The sequence below is a fragment of the Diceros bicornis genome, chromosome 4 (assembly GCF_020826845.1).
Source record: "Diceros bicornis minor isolate mBicDic1 chromosome 4, mDicBic1.mat.cur, whole genome shotgun sequence".
Taxonomy (NCBI): Eukaryota; Metazoa; Chordata; class Mammalia; order Perissodactyla; family Rhinocerotidae; genus Diceros; species Diceros bicornis.
Window position 1 is genome coordinate 48,172,823 of NC_080743.1, and position 14,976 is coordinate 48,187,798.

The window sequence follows — 14,976 nt, forward strand, 5'->3', positions numbered from 1 at the left end:
TAAATTTAATTTAACCCCATTGGTTAATGTGGCAACCAAGGAGGTGTGTTGTTCGATTTTCCCTTCCAGAAAGAATTTGCCATTTAAGCTGCAAGGAGTGCGCTTAGCCGAAAGCCTCCAGCTGCAGTGCCTCCAGGATCTGCCTCAGCTTTTGAACCAGTCATGCTCTTCTGGGGCAGCCCAGTTAATGAGTGAGCACAGTGAGTCTTGGGACCTTGCCATTTCTGCCCGACATGGGTCTGACTCCTCTGATGGGCAATATTTGTTCCAGAGCTCCCTGGTGAGCTCAAACTTTGTCAGATCTGCCTCACCATTTGAGGGTCTCCCTGTCCAACCCTGCTTCCTCCCGTTTCCTTCCACAGGTGTCTGACCTCCATTGTGGTCTGAAGATTTTTCCTACCCAATTCTGGCCCCCATCCCCAATTTTATCTTTCACAGAAGTTAACACCAAATAAACCACTTGCACTCCTAACTCCATCTCAGCATCTGCTTCCTGGAGGACTCAGTTGGATTGCCCCACAGGTGTTAACTCTCTTCGCACTTCCAGTTTTGCACACGTCTGAGAACGGCCGAGTGGGCTCGTGTGGGCATATGACATGGCAGTGCCAGAGAAACCCTGGGGAAGAGAACTCGAGATATGCGATGCAGCTGAGGCCAGACACTGTCAGTTTACACCTGTGCTCAGCTGGTTGCCTCAGCAATGACCAGAGTGAAAAGGGTGACCTGAGGAGACGGGAAGCCCGACATAAGAGGTGTCTAGTACAACCAATCCCTCTTTACACCATCAGACTCAGGCCTGCAATTAAGTCCAAATTGCTACAGAGCTTTCAGTCTGTGGTCAGACTTAAGATACAGCAGAATAAACTAGCGTGTGCACGGCTGTAACGGGTGCCAAAGCTACAATTTACTCTCATCATGTCCCTCCTCCACCACCCCTAGATTTCCCTTCCTCTCAGCCAGCAATTCAGTGGGTCTAGGTTGCTTGCCTGTTGTGGTGCTTCAGAACTTCATCTCAGAGGGTCGGGCCCTCTGATATCCCCAGGGTTCCCGACGTACTTGCACTGTGCAGCAGCAACTGGACTCCAGCTCCTCATGGTAACTGGGGACAACTCTCCCTACCAACAGTGTGACTCCTTCCTTTGCTTCTGCTCCACTGCCATACTACCCAAATGACTGGGTAGTAGTTATAGCTTCATTTTCAGTGGAATCCTTACTGTGTCCCCTGGCAGAATGCAGATAACACTCCCTTTCCTCCCAAACCCCTGAGTAAAGAGCTGGCCAGGGTGAGAAAAGGTCAGTCACCCTTCTTTGCAAGTAAATTACTTCCCCCATTTTCTAAGAACAGCATTCTTTGGGCTCCTCATATTTGGCTTGATGATAAGGGATCCCCCACACAGGGAGAGGAGAAGAAACTGTGGTGTTCTCCACTCCTGCTGGTTCCCTTTCAGGATCTCCTTCCTTCCTCACTGACTCGCTGCTTTCTCTTTACAGGCCCAAGGTGGGTGGGTGGAAACCTCCGGACCAGCATGGCACCCTTAGCACATGCCCACTGGGAGGGATCCAGTGCCTCTCTTTAGAATACACCAGTATTTATCACCTACTGTTTATAGCTTTGAGGCTTCAGCAGGAATTCTGAGACCACCAAAAATGTCCAATTCAAGATGAAAAGATGTTCAACCTCACTGTAGTCACAGAAATGTAAATTAAAGCAATAACAAAATATCATTTTTGACTCGTAGGGTTGGCAGAAATTAACGTGAGCAGTAATGACCAATGCTGGGCAGGACCTGGAGCAACCCTGCAGGGGCCAATGAGCATGTGGTTATAATATTTTTCATTTCTTTTTTTCAAATGGGGAAGGAGGCTTTTCTACCTGGAAAACACCAATCACAGTTCATTGTGTGTTCTTTTGATCTAATATGCAGTATATGAAAGTTTTAATTGTTAAAGCCTACTTTATCTTAAACCTTCAAGTTCAACCCACAAATCGTCTTGTTCTATTTACAAATCTAGCAATTAAAAAGAATTTAAAAAATCGTTTCCACTGGCTCTTTGATCAATGTTCAACTAACTTAAGTTTAACAGATTAAATCCTTCTTAAACATTTACTCCACTTATTTTTTAATTAATCATATTTCCTTAGACATTTGAAAGTACAACCACAAATTTAATATATTGGATTCTTCCAGGCAATTGAAGCAAAATTATTCCCAGCAATTACGCTACTTTTGTAAATTAATAAATGAATCTTGTAAATGTGGTATTTCAGATTCTCTTATCTGTTTCAAACATCATAAAAACAGAAAAGCAGACAAGCATATATAAAGCAGAATAATTTCAAGACTTGTTACAAATCCCACAGAATATGACCCACTGGAAAAAATTCCGTACCTGTTTTTTCTTTATCTCTATACTTATTTCTATACCTGTCCAGGGTTATAAATTGCTTCCTCAACCAAATGAAACAAAACTATGATCTCAGCTGAATGATCCTATTCAAGAAGCAGGTTGAAAAGTTAACTAATGTTACTGCCTGGTTTAAAACAAGTCTGCATCCTCTTTCTATATTACTTGCTTACTTGTCTCATCGCCCACTTTTCCTAGAGTACTGTGTTGACGCAGGTGGAGGTGATGAGCCTACATGAGGTTGTCATACAAGCTAATGCGATCTCCTTCATAACCACATTACACGTCCTCATAGTTAGAGTCTAACCTCTCCTCCACACCAGAGGGAAGGAAAATACCATGCTAGCCCACCCGTCTAGAATGCATCCTCCCATTTAGATCAACAAGCTTCTGTGACAGGCTTTCTTCTTTGCAAAATCTGACTCTTGGTTCAAAAACAAATTCTCTTTTACTCAGCGAGAGAATACCAAGGTAGTGGTAACACTCTTATTAATGAATCTTCTGGAAACAAAGCCCTTTCATTTCAAAGTTAGCCATGGTTGAAACACAAACACTACACACATGCCTCATAAATTGTTGGCACATAGTTTAGCAAATTGTCCACTTCTTCCTTCCCTGTTCATCCCAGGGGGAGTCACAGACACCCTCCGCCTGCCTTCACTTCCTCCTAGTTTCTCCACTCCCCTGCCTGCCATTCGGGCTCTGAGAGCATGTCTTGTTTACGTGGACCCAATACTTGGCCACCAGGGGTGAGCCCGCACACACTCCATTAGCAGCCTGATCCCATTGCTGCCTTGCTGGTCTGTCCAGGTCTAGGCTTTAGTCGCCACTGTCAGCAAAACCTTCCCCTAAAACACTGAAACCCTCCCCTAATCCCCAACCCTCCTTGGCTGGGACCCTCCCCTCCTATATCAGTGTTTCTTCAAGGGTGGCCCATGATCACTTGAAGCAGAAGCACCTGAGGTGCTTGTCAAAATGCAGAATCCCACGCCACATCCCAAACATACTGAATCTTGGCGGTGGACACAGCAATCTGCAAGTCTGAAAGATGATTCTTAAGTGCACCAGGGTTTGAGAACCATGCCCTCTATCATTCTTGTCTCTGTCTCCCTTGGACCAATGGAGGTGGCATCCAATTCCCAGCTGTGAATGGCCTGGAGCTAAGACTCTATTGATCCTCTGATAGTGGGCCTCGCATCTTACCAGCATGACCCTTGCAGCGAGCCACTTACTGCATGTAATTCTCAACCATTTTTACTCAAACCCCAGCAAGCCGTGTATGCATGGCTTGACTTATATTCTTGCTTAATTTGACTTGACTGCTTTTGGGTTTTTTTAATGATAATTTATTCCATAATTGCTCCCCTTTTGACAACTTGAAATGCTAACAACACTGTTTAATTTCTCTCTTGGCTAAGTGAAGTTTCCACCTCATTAGGACACTCTCTGAGGGGACACTAATCACAGACTGGTGGGTTTCAGGCCAAAGAACTACTTTCTTCAGTTAGTCATAGAACAGGAATCCTGTACTGAATTGTGCAGCTGCAGTGTTATACGCTTCCAGGCAGGGAGACGGCCCCCTTCAGGAAAGAGAGTCAGTTCTCTCGGGAAGGTGGAGCTTTTGGGTTTGAGCTGCAAAATGGACAGGCCTCTCAGCTGCTGGGATGGCCAGGCTCCTAGAAAGCAAGTGTGGGAAGCTGACTCTTGGAGCAACTCTGGACACCACTGTGAAGCCCATCTTTTGCTCCCTTCCACTCTGAAGAACAGTGCTCACATCCTTCCAGATGGGACCTGACCCCCCACCCTTAACACTTTGTGGGTTTTAACCCTCAGGATCTTTTCGCTGCTTCCCCAGGTAGATAACTGATAGATGGACCTCCACAAGTTGTTAATAGTTTGCTGTGTTACCTCTTCTTCTACGGGTATCTGAATCTTCATGAAATACCCACAGAACCATAGTATGTCAGACCTTAGATTATCTGGTCCTGCTCCTTCTCCATGGACAAAGAAATGGCTCAAAGTCAAGGAATCACCTGCAAAAACACACGTTGGGAAGGGGTGGAGCCTGGGTGTGAACTGTCAGAGTCCTGCCCTTATTTCCAGAACCTTCTCTACACCCTCCTACAGCCATATCTACATGAGAAAAAGAAGGACCGTTCCCCAAACACTGCCTACCTCACTCTGTCCATTGTCATCTCCAGCCTTAACCTGTCCTCTGCATGCCAGACTCACATGTCCATCTGTCTGCTGACAAATTCTCTTGGGTGTCTGAGCAAACACGTCCGAAACTAACTCGAAGCCCACTCCCTCCCCAAACTTTCCCCTCTTACTGTCTTCTTCATTTCAGTAACTGGCAAGTGTGTCCTTCCAGTTGCTCAAATCAAACAACGTGGAGTCCTCCTTGCTCTCTCTCTCACACCACATTCTGCTTATCAGCACAACCTGTCAGCTCCACTTGCTATCCAGAATCTGATCTCTGCTCACCGCCCGCACAGTTAGACCCAAGTCCCAGCCATCATTTTCTTATATTGCAATGGCTTCCTAAACAGTGTCCCTGTGTCTACACCTTTTCCCTCCCTGCAATCTACACTCCACAGAGCACCCAGGGTGAAAGTGGGCCTATGTTTCTCCTCTCTTACAGCCCTCCCATGGCTCCTCTCACTTACCCTGCGTGCTACGGGCTCTAGACCTCGTGTTCACTCTTCCCTCTTCCAACAGCTCTCTCTCCAGATCTTTAAGGCTTGTGCCTTAGCTTCCTTCAGGCCCTGCTCAAATATTACCTCAGGAAAGAGGGCTTTGACCACCCTCCCCCCACCCTCCCTTCCTCCTTGCTTTGTTGTTCCCCAAGAACTTACCACCTGACATATTTTATATCTACTTGTTTACTTGTTTTTTACCACCCCGCTCTAGAAGATGGACTCCATAATGGGGAGGAATTTGTGTTGTTCACTGCTGAATCCCCAGCAAGTAGAGTGGCACCTGCCCCTAGCAGCTGCTCAATAAGTATTTGGTGACTGAATGGACAAATGGATGATTCTTGTGGCAGACACTGTGTGAGGCATTTTACATACATTATCTCATTTCATCCTCACAACAAACCTTTAAGATCGGTATCATTCTCCTCATTTTACTGATGAGGAAATGAACACTCAGAAGGGTTAAAAACTAAACACAAAAGACTCACAGTGCTTGTTGCTGGTAACTGGTAGTCAGGATTTGAACTCAGTTCTAACGGATTCAAAACCCATGCTGTTAACATAAAACCAAACCAAAAGAATCAAACATATTACCTGTCTAAGAAAGATTTGCATTTTAAAAGACATGGGACGGAGAATGTGGCAAGGTATTGAATCTCTAATGGTGGGATTTCACATACTCTGGCATTAGACCTTCCCCCACCCCTCAAGCTATTCACATAGGTGCCTCTACCCTGTCCCTGCCCACTCTGTCTGCAGGTGGGGAGCCTCACCAGGTCCCTTTTCATGTGGCCAACCCAACATGCGCCATCATTGTTACCCTGCTCTCTCACCTCCCAGGACCCTCAGGCTTTCTGCCTGTCTTCTCCTGCCCCCCATCCCAGTGAAGACCTCACACATCTCTGGTAGCCGGGGAGTCCCAGTTTCATCACCTACCAATCGAGGAGCATAACCTCTCCAAGAGCTCAGTTTCCTGTGTGTAAAATGGGACCTCACTTCTGGCCATTGAGAAAAAGAGCGAATCCAATGATAAGAGAATGAGGCTTCCTCTCAGGATGAAGAAAGCTGGAAAGAATGTTGTTCCCACCCTAACAATGAGGAAAAGCTGGATAAGTTACAAAATTATAACTCTTTTGTCCCAGTTTTGTTGAGACATAATTGACACACATCATTGTATAAGTTTAAGGCATACAGCACGATGGCTTGATTTACATAAACTGTGAAATGATTACCACAATAGGTTCAGCTAACATCCATCTTCTCTTATGGATACAAAAAAGAAAAGAAAGAAGAAAAGAACAAAGGAAAAAAAATTTTCTCTTTGCGATGAGAACTCCTAGGATTTACTCTCTTAACAACTTGCCTATATACCAAACAGCAGTGTTATACTCATCATGTTGTACCTTACATCCTAGTACTTATTTATCTTACAACAGGAAGTTTGTACCTTTTGACCACCTCCCTCCAATTTCCCTTCTCTCCAACCCCCGCCTCTGGCAACCACAATTCTGATTTCTTTTTCTATGAGGATTTTCTTTTTTTTAGATTCCACATGTAAGCGAGATCATACAGTATTTGTCTTTCTCTGTCAAAATTATAACTTATATGGAGCCCATGAGAGACCTGAGTTCACAGGGAAACAATGTAAATCAAATTTCAAGGAGGGACAAGGCCTTCAAAGGCAAAGGGGGACACACACAGAGCCAGGGAGAAAGATGTGGCTGCCAAACAAATGTGTAAGAAGTAAACTAACATGCTAACAAATTCTTGGAGACCAAGGGCGGATCAGCTTCACTGGCAAGCTCTTCTTCATGAGCCTTTACTGGGTGGTCACAAGAAAGACTGCGGGCAGGGCAGGAGGCTGACGAAAGTCTCCTCTCTGATACAGGAGGGAAAACATTGGAAGCAACTAAGATGTTCTTCAGCAGATGAGTGGATAGATAAATTGTGGTACATCCAGACAACGGAATATTATCCCTCACTAAAAAAAATGAGCTACCAAGCCATGAAAAGATCTGGAAGAAACTTCAATCCATACAACTAAGTGAAGGGAGCCAATCTGAAAAGGTTACATACTGTATGATTCCAACTACATGACATTCTGGAAAAGGCAAAAGTATAGAGATAGTAAAAAGACTGGGGTGGGGGGGGTTGGGATGGATAAATAGGCAGGGAACAGGATTTTTAGGGCAGTGAAATACTCTGTATCATATTATAATGACCAATACATGTCATTATACATTTGTCCAAACCCATAGAACATACAACACCAAGAGTGAACCCTAAGATAAACTATGGACTTTGGGTCATTATGGTGTGTCAATGTAGGTTCGCTCATCAATTGTAATAAATGTAGCACTCTGGTGAGGGATGTTGACAACAGGGAAGGTTACGAATGTGTAGATTACATGCATAGAAGGCTATGCATGTATGGGGGTACATGGGACATCTCTGTACCTTCCTCTTAATTTTTCTGTGAACCTAAAACTTCTCTAAAAAAGTCTTTTATTAAAAAATATAATTAATGAACTAGTGATGAATATAAAATGAAATCACAAAGAAATCATTAATACAAATGACAGCAGGAAAAGAAAAAAAGGGAAAAGAACAAGTCAAATAAACAGAAAACTAGCAATGTGCTAGATGTGAAGCCAGCCACATCAATAATTAAATTACATGTAAATGGTCCAGGAGTGCTGCTTTTAACTAAGATGAAATAACAGTGACCAGATTTATCCTTCTGCCTGAAACCAAAAACTGGACCAAATACATAAAACAGTGGTTTTCAAGACACTTGACACTAGGCAACAAAGGACAGAATCTCTGAGAGATGGACTAACAAGGTGAGACCTGTGATCGCCCAGGCTTACTCCTTTGGGAGAGGTCCCAACGTGGTTGAGGGAAGGTAATCCCAGGAAAAGCCCAGAAGACTACATGAGAGAAGGAGACAAGCTGAGAGTCCAGGGAATCTAAGGTAGCTAGAGTCTGCAGTAAAGAGTACGGGAAAGAGGAAGCTGCATAGAGAGAGAACCTCAGGCTCCCTTTAACATCTTTACAGAGTACTGGTGAGTGTATGAGTGCGAGGAAACTATCGAGACCAGGGAAAGAACCACCCAAAAGGATTAGAGAAAAAAGCACCTGGCACTCACACTAACTAGGAATAGTGCCTGTTCCCACCTCGTAATCCATAGGGCATTGGATAGAGTACTCAAATAGGTGTTCCTTGGTGCTAGGAAGCAATTAGCCCTAGACTGAACACAACTCTGGTCCTGCATATCTTTTTTTTGTTTTGTTTTTTGGTGAGGAAGATTGGCCCTGAGCTAACATCTGTTGCCAGTCTTCTTCTTTTTGCTTAAGGAAGATTGTCACAGAGCTAACATCTATGCCAATATTCCTCTATTTTGTATGTGGGATGCCTCCACAGCATGGCTTGAAGAGCGGTGTGTAGGTCTGTGGCCGGGGTCCAAACCCACGAACCTCGGGCTGCCAAAGTGGAGCACTCGAACTTAACCACTACACCACTGGGCCGGCCCTACCACATAACATATCTTAAAAGGAGGACCCAAAAGGATCAAACTGCTTCCAGTAACTTAAATGCATCCCAGAGCAAAGCTCAAGAAGATTTATAGAAATACAATGTCTAGCGTCCAATGAAAAATTACCAGGCATGCAAAGAAGCAGGCAAATATGACCCACAATGAGGGGGGATAAATCAACCAATATTGGAAAATGATATAGAATTGATACAGATGTTAAATTTAGCTGACAAAGACATTAAAATAGTTATTATAACTGCATTCCATATTTTCAGAAATTTAAGTAGAAAGATGGACAATATAAGAGACACAAATCAAACTTTAAGAATGCAAACTACAATGTCTGAAATGAAAAAGTACACTGGATGGGATTAACAACAGATTATACATTGCAGAATAAAAGACTGATGAACTTGGTGGTGATGAATTCGTTCAGATTTTCTATGTCTGGAAATGTCTTTATTTCACCTCCATTTTTAAAAGATATTTTCACTGAGTATAGAAGTATATTGTTGTATAGAATTCCAAGTTAATCATTTTTTCTTTCAGTATTTTAAAGATGTTACTCCATTGTCTCTCTTTTTTTTTGGAGTCACATACATTTTATTTAATACCAGTGCACACATAATATCAGAGGAGCAATCAATGGATTCCTATAAGGAATTACAAAGCAAATCTAGTTTGCATTAAAGTTAAAATTATGAAAATATATGACTTAGCTTGCATTGTTTCTGATGATTAATTTGCTGTTATTCTTTTTTCTCTGGCTGCTTTTAAGAATTTTCTCTTTGTTACTGGTTTTGAACAATTGATTTTGATGGGTCTTGGTGTTGTTTTTTTCATATTTCTTGTGCTTAGAGTTCATTGAGCTTCTTGGATCTGAGCGTTTATAGTTTTCATCATATTTGCGAAATTGGAGGCCATTATTTCTTCATTTATTTTTTCCATCCCTCCCCTGGGGGACTCCTAGCACATGTATATTATGCACTTGAAGTTGCCCATAACTTACTGATGCTCTGTCCACTTTCTGTTTTTAACCCTTTTTTCTGTCTATGTTTCATTTTGGATAGTTTCTATTGCTGTGTCTTCAAGTTCACTGATCTTTTCTTCTGTGATGTCCAATCTTTTGTTAAACCTATCTGGTATATATTTTATTTCAGACATGGTAGTTTTCATCTCTAGAAGCTCAACTTGGATTTGTTTTAGATCTTCCATTTCTCTGCTTATCATGTTTAATTTTCCCTCTAGATTTTTGAATTACTGTTTATTGTCTTTTTTACTAATTCTATCATCTGTGTCAGTTCTGGTTAGTTTAAATTGATAAATTTTCCTCCTCATTATGGATCATATTCTTCTGCTTCTTTACATGTTTGGTAATTTTTTTATAGAATCTCAGTCATTGTACATTTACTTTGTTGGCTGCTGGATATTTGTGCATTCCATAAATATTCTTGAGCTTTGTTCTGGAACACAAAGGGCTTGGAAACATTCAGGTCTTCCTTTTAAGCTTTGCTTGGCACAACCAGAGCAGCATTTAATGTAGGGGTTTTTTGCCACACTACTGAGGCAAGACCTTTCTAATTACACTGCCCAATGCCCTATGCATTATGAGGTTTGCCAGCCTGGCTGGTCATAACAGATACTGTTCACTTTTCTGTGTGATTCTAGGTATTGTTCCCTCTTATCCATTCAGGGGATTCTTTCCTCACACACATGCACCGAACAGTACTCAATTGAATACTTGAGGGGATCCTCTATATTTTTCTAGAGTTCTCTTTACCTGCAGCTCTCCCATCTCTGTTATTCTGTCTCCTTGAATCCTAGCTCTACCTTTTCAATGCAGGGAGACCACTAGGCTCTGCTTGGTTTCCCCTCCCTGTACCACAGCCTGAAAACTGTTTAGGCAGCCAGTTGGGGCAATCATAGAGATTATGTAATTTGGATCCTACATCTCAGGGATCACAGTCTTCTGTTACCTGATGTCCAATTTCTTGAATCCTGTTTTATATACTTTGTCCGAGTTTATAGTTATTTCATGTGGGAAGGTAAATCCAGTCCTGTTACTCTATCTTGGCCCTGGTGTTTTTAAAAAGCATTTAAAACAAAGTACATATTTGAAATTTTTATTATCGAACTTAAAATGTAAAAATGATTATAAGTTCAGAATTTAAAGTCTTTCATATTTAAAAGAAAGAATTTTATTATATGCTGCAATTTATGATTTATTTGTCTTTCAAATTTCCACCTATGGGGAAAAAATCACAAATAACATTGCAAAGAATTTTTTTTTAAAGGGAAAAGTAGAAAAAAAGAAAAATGCTAGAGGATGGTGGGGGCAGTGAACATTAATCAGAGAAGAGAAGAGGGAATAAAGAAACCACAAAAAGAAATCCATGTTATTTATCTATGACCAGTGCAGTAGGAAAGTCCTGGCTGGGAACCAGAAGGCCTGGGTTTAGCCTCAGTCTTGAGACCTTGAGACAATCACTTAACCTATTTGAGTTTTTGTAAAGCATCTACTTTATAGTGTTACCAGGAAAATACCATTAAATCAGATAATAGGTGAAAAAGTGACTATTACAATGCCTGACACATAAACACATAAATATTAATTCCTTCTCTCTGTCTGGTCATTTATGTATAGGTTCACAAATCAGTGAAGTTTCAATAGAAACCCTGTTTTATTTTTTGTTTTATTTTTTATTTTTTGTGAGGAAGATCAGCCCTGAGCTAACATCCATTACCAATCCTCCTCTTTTTTTTTTTTTTACCCCCCCCCCCAAAGCCCCAGTAGATAGTTGTATGTCATAGTTGCACATCCTTCTAGTTGCTGTATGTGGGACGTGGCCTCAGCATGGCCGGACAAGCAGTGCCTCGGTGGGCACCCAGGATCCGAACCCAGGCTGCCAGTAGCGGAGCGCACACTTAACCGCTAAGCCACGGGGCTGGCCCCAAAACCCTGTTTTAAAATGTAGGTTTTATTATTATTCAGGTAGATAAGGCCAACAGAACAAAAGACAATTGCCTTTGAAAAGACAGTTCCCAGGAGGAGGAGGGGGACACCACGCAGGGCCACCCAAGGAAGCACCAGGGTCAGTCAGGAGGCAGAGAGAGTGGGAAGAAAATGTGGACAAGAGCCTTTATTGTCATTTCTTGTGAGAAGGAACAAGCAAGGCAGGGTAACCAGGCTTAGGATTGGCTAGTTTGAATAATTTCAGTAGGTTCTGGGGTGTAGGGGCTGTCTCTACTTGTCTGGTACCTGGCCCGGAGAGGGGATTAGTGTAGGTGGAGGTGGTCCAGAGTGTGAGAGCTCCATAAAGGGGATGGATGGGGTTTGGGGTACAGGCTCTAGATCAGTTGGTTTGCACATAAAGAGTACACTTGCAGTTGAGTCTTTACCATCTCTAGGAATTAGCTAGGCCTGGGAGAGGCAGTCCCTCCAGGGTCAGCAAAGCCCCAGATGTCAAAGCATCAGAAATACAGAAAATAAAAAGGCACGATTAATACAAACCCTGATCACTAAGATGGATTAATGGTGCTGTCCTACTATGCTCAGACTTGGCCCTCCGCTTCTGTAGCACCCATGGAGACTGCGACTCAAGAGGAAAGGGGAGCTGCCTGTGGACCAGAAGCTGAGGCCTTCCTTCCATGTCTGCGTCTGCTCCACAGCCAGGAGGAGTCTGAGCTCAGGCCAGCAGTGCCACAGGCTGGTTCACCCTCGGGAAATAACGCCACCTGGTGTTAGTCCAAGTAATTAGCTTAACGTGGTATGCGGGGGGGGGGGGGGGGGGGGGGGTTGTTATTCAAGTGTTTCTCATAAATAGGTAATGAGTTACTGATGATGACTCCACAGAGTAAAAACAACATTAAAGAAGAAACTTTCAGGCCCCAGAAGGTTTTATTAGCTAGTCCAGCCCTGCCCACGATTGGCCCTGAGTGTGATACTTGTCACTGTCCAGGCAAGTGGAATCGCCTTGGGAGCACCTAGAAGCCCCAAGGCCATGTGCACTGACTGGTGTCTTGATCAGGCTCTCTGCCCCTCTTCACTGATAACAAGGCTCCTGAAGTGCAGGGGTTGACGGTAGGCTTGGCAGGAGCAAGCACCTGAGATCTGAGCTCTACCAGTGCTCCCTCCCAGCCCCCAAGGTAATGATAGCCGTTGGGCCTGGGGGTGGGCCTGCCTGCCCAGACCTGCAGAGCAGCACAGGACACGGATGCCTGGCCCCACTGAGGAGTTAGTGCACTTGGTCCGTGGCCATGACTTCTTGTTTAGGCCCCGTGCTCCTGGTGGCTTTACACAGAGCACATTTGCTTTCTTTTTCCACAGGTTACACTCCCAAGCACAACAAAACTATTTAACAGAAAATCCCACCATTTCAACTGCTCATTCAGATTTCTACTTGGACATCCCACTCTCACCTCAAACTCAATTTATCAAAGATGACAGTTCTTAGACACAGAATAGACTTTACAGAGTACTATGTCTGGGATCCCTCCAAGGCCTTCAGGGTCTGTGAGCCCATTCAAATTGTTTGCAAAAAATTGGGGAAGGTGTATTTTTCTGTGGTTTCCCTCCCAGTGGCAATCAGATTTTCCAAGGGACCCTGAGAAGCCATCAGATACACCTCCTCTCTCTGGCCTGACTCCGTCTCCTGATCTCCCAGGTTCTGTCGGAGCTTCTTGCCTCCTACCTCGTGGAGAATACTGAGATGCCCTTGACCTCCCATGGCCACTCTGTCTGTACCCACACAAGGCTAGTCTTCCCACCTGTCTCCCAAGTTACCCTTTCTTGCTTAAATTTCAAAATTGAAGATTTCTCCTCCCTGGTCTATAAACAGGCTTAAGGGTTTCCTATATCAAAACAAAACAACACCTGTCTCACCTCTGCATGTCCCTGTCTTACCTCTCTGCTTCACACAGTCTGCATTTCTTCACCCACTTCTGGCTCTTTTCTCTCCTGCCTTGTCAACTACACATAATCTCTGAAAACTGTATTCATTGTCACTAGCCTATCTCCTCCCAAGTTCTAAACCCACACTGCCAAAAAGCAGTATAACTTATGGACTAAGATGGGGAATCTGTGGTTAGCCAACCTGGGTTCAAAGCCTGGTCCCACCAGTTAGCAGCTGTGTGCTCTCCAGCAACTTATTTAACCTTACTATGCCTGAGTTTCCTTCTCGGTAAAGCGTAGAGGATATAATACCTACAACGTGGGTTGTAGTGAGTAAAACAGTCAGCACAGCGCCTGGCATATCTAAATGCTTTAACAAATGTGACCTACTATTGTTTGCACCTGCACATCTCAAAGGTACTTACACTCAGCATGTCTAAAACTGAACTTAGCTTTTCTCCTTGAACTATTTCTTCTTCCTGGTTCCCCATCTGTGACAGAGATTCGCCTAGGATAGCTGCAGCAGGCTGCAGGAACTCGGGCCCATTCATCACGTCGGCTGCGCTGTGTCTCACTAGCCTCCTCTTTGGTCTCCCTGCCTTCACTCTTTCCTCAGGAAGCACCTCTGCACACTGCCAAGTCAGCCCATCTTATTCCTCTCCATAAAACCCTTCAACAGCTCCCGACTGCCTACCAGGTAAAATCCAAACTCCTAAGCCCACCATATAAAGCCCTCTGAGCTCTGGCCTCTGCCCCTCTCTTCCAGGTCCTGCCTGCCCCTCTCCCACCCACTCCAGCCCCGCTTCCTCCCTTCTGCTCTCGCCAGGCCAGACTGCTGCAGGCGCCCCGAGGAGCCATGCTGCTTCAACACTGTGCCTTCCTGTCCTTCCCCCGGGACACCAGCACAGTCTAGTGCCTCATCCCTCCAGACCTGCAGCTCCACACAGCCTCCTGCGGAATCCCCACCCCCACTCTCCCCCAGCACTGCACACCGCCGTCAGATAAGGCCTCCTGGACATCCTCTGTCGCACTTCTGTGCCTTTGCCCAGAAGGTTTCTTTCCTCTTTATCTGCCAAATACCTATCCTTCAAATTCTGCTCCAGGGTCACGGCCAGGTGAAGCCGTGTGCTTCTGCAGGCTGAGCTGGCCCTTCTTTCCCTGTGCCCCCACAGCGTCCCGTCCCGCCTCTGGTCTCAGTCACAGCATTCTCATATTCGATAGCAAGGCTTTGTTCAAGCAGCCGGAGCCTCCCCAGAGAGAGGGACACACCACAGTCCCCCATCCCCTATCTTGCTTTGTTTTCTCCTTAGTACCTGTCACCATCTGACACACTACACATGTTGCTCCATGTCTCCCCACTAGAATTTAAACTCAATGAGGGCAGAAGCTTTTGTCTGTTTTCATGTATCTTCAGAGCCTAGACTAGTAACTGGCACATAGCAACTGC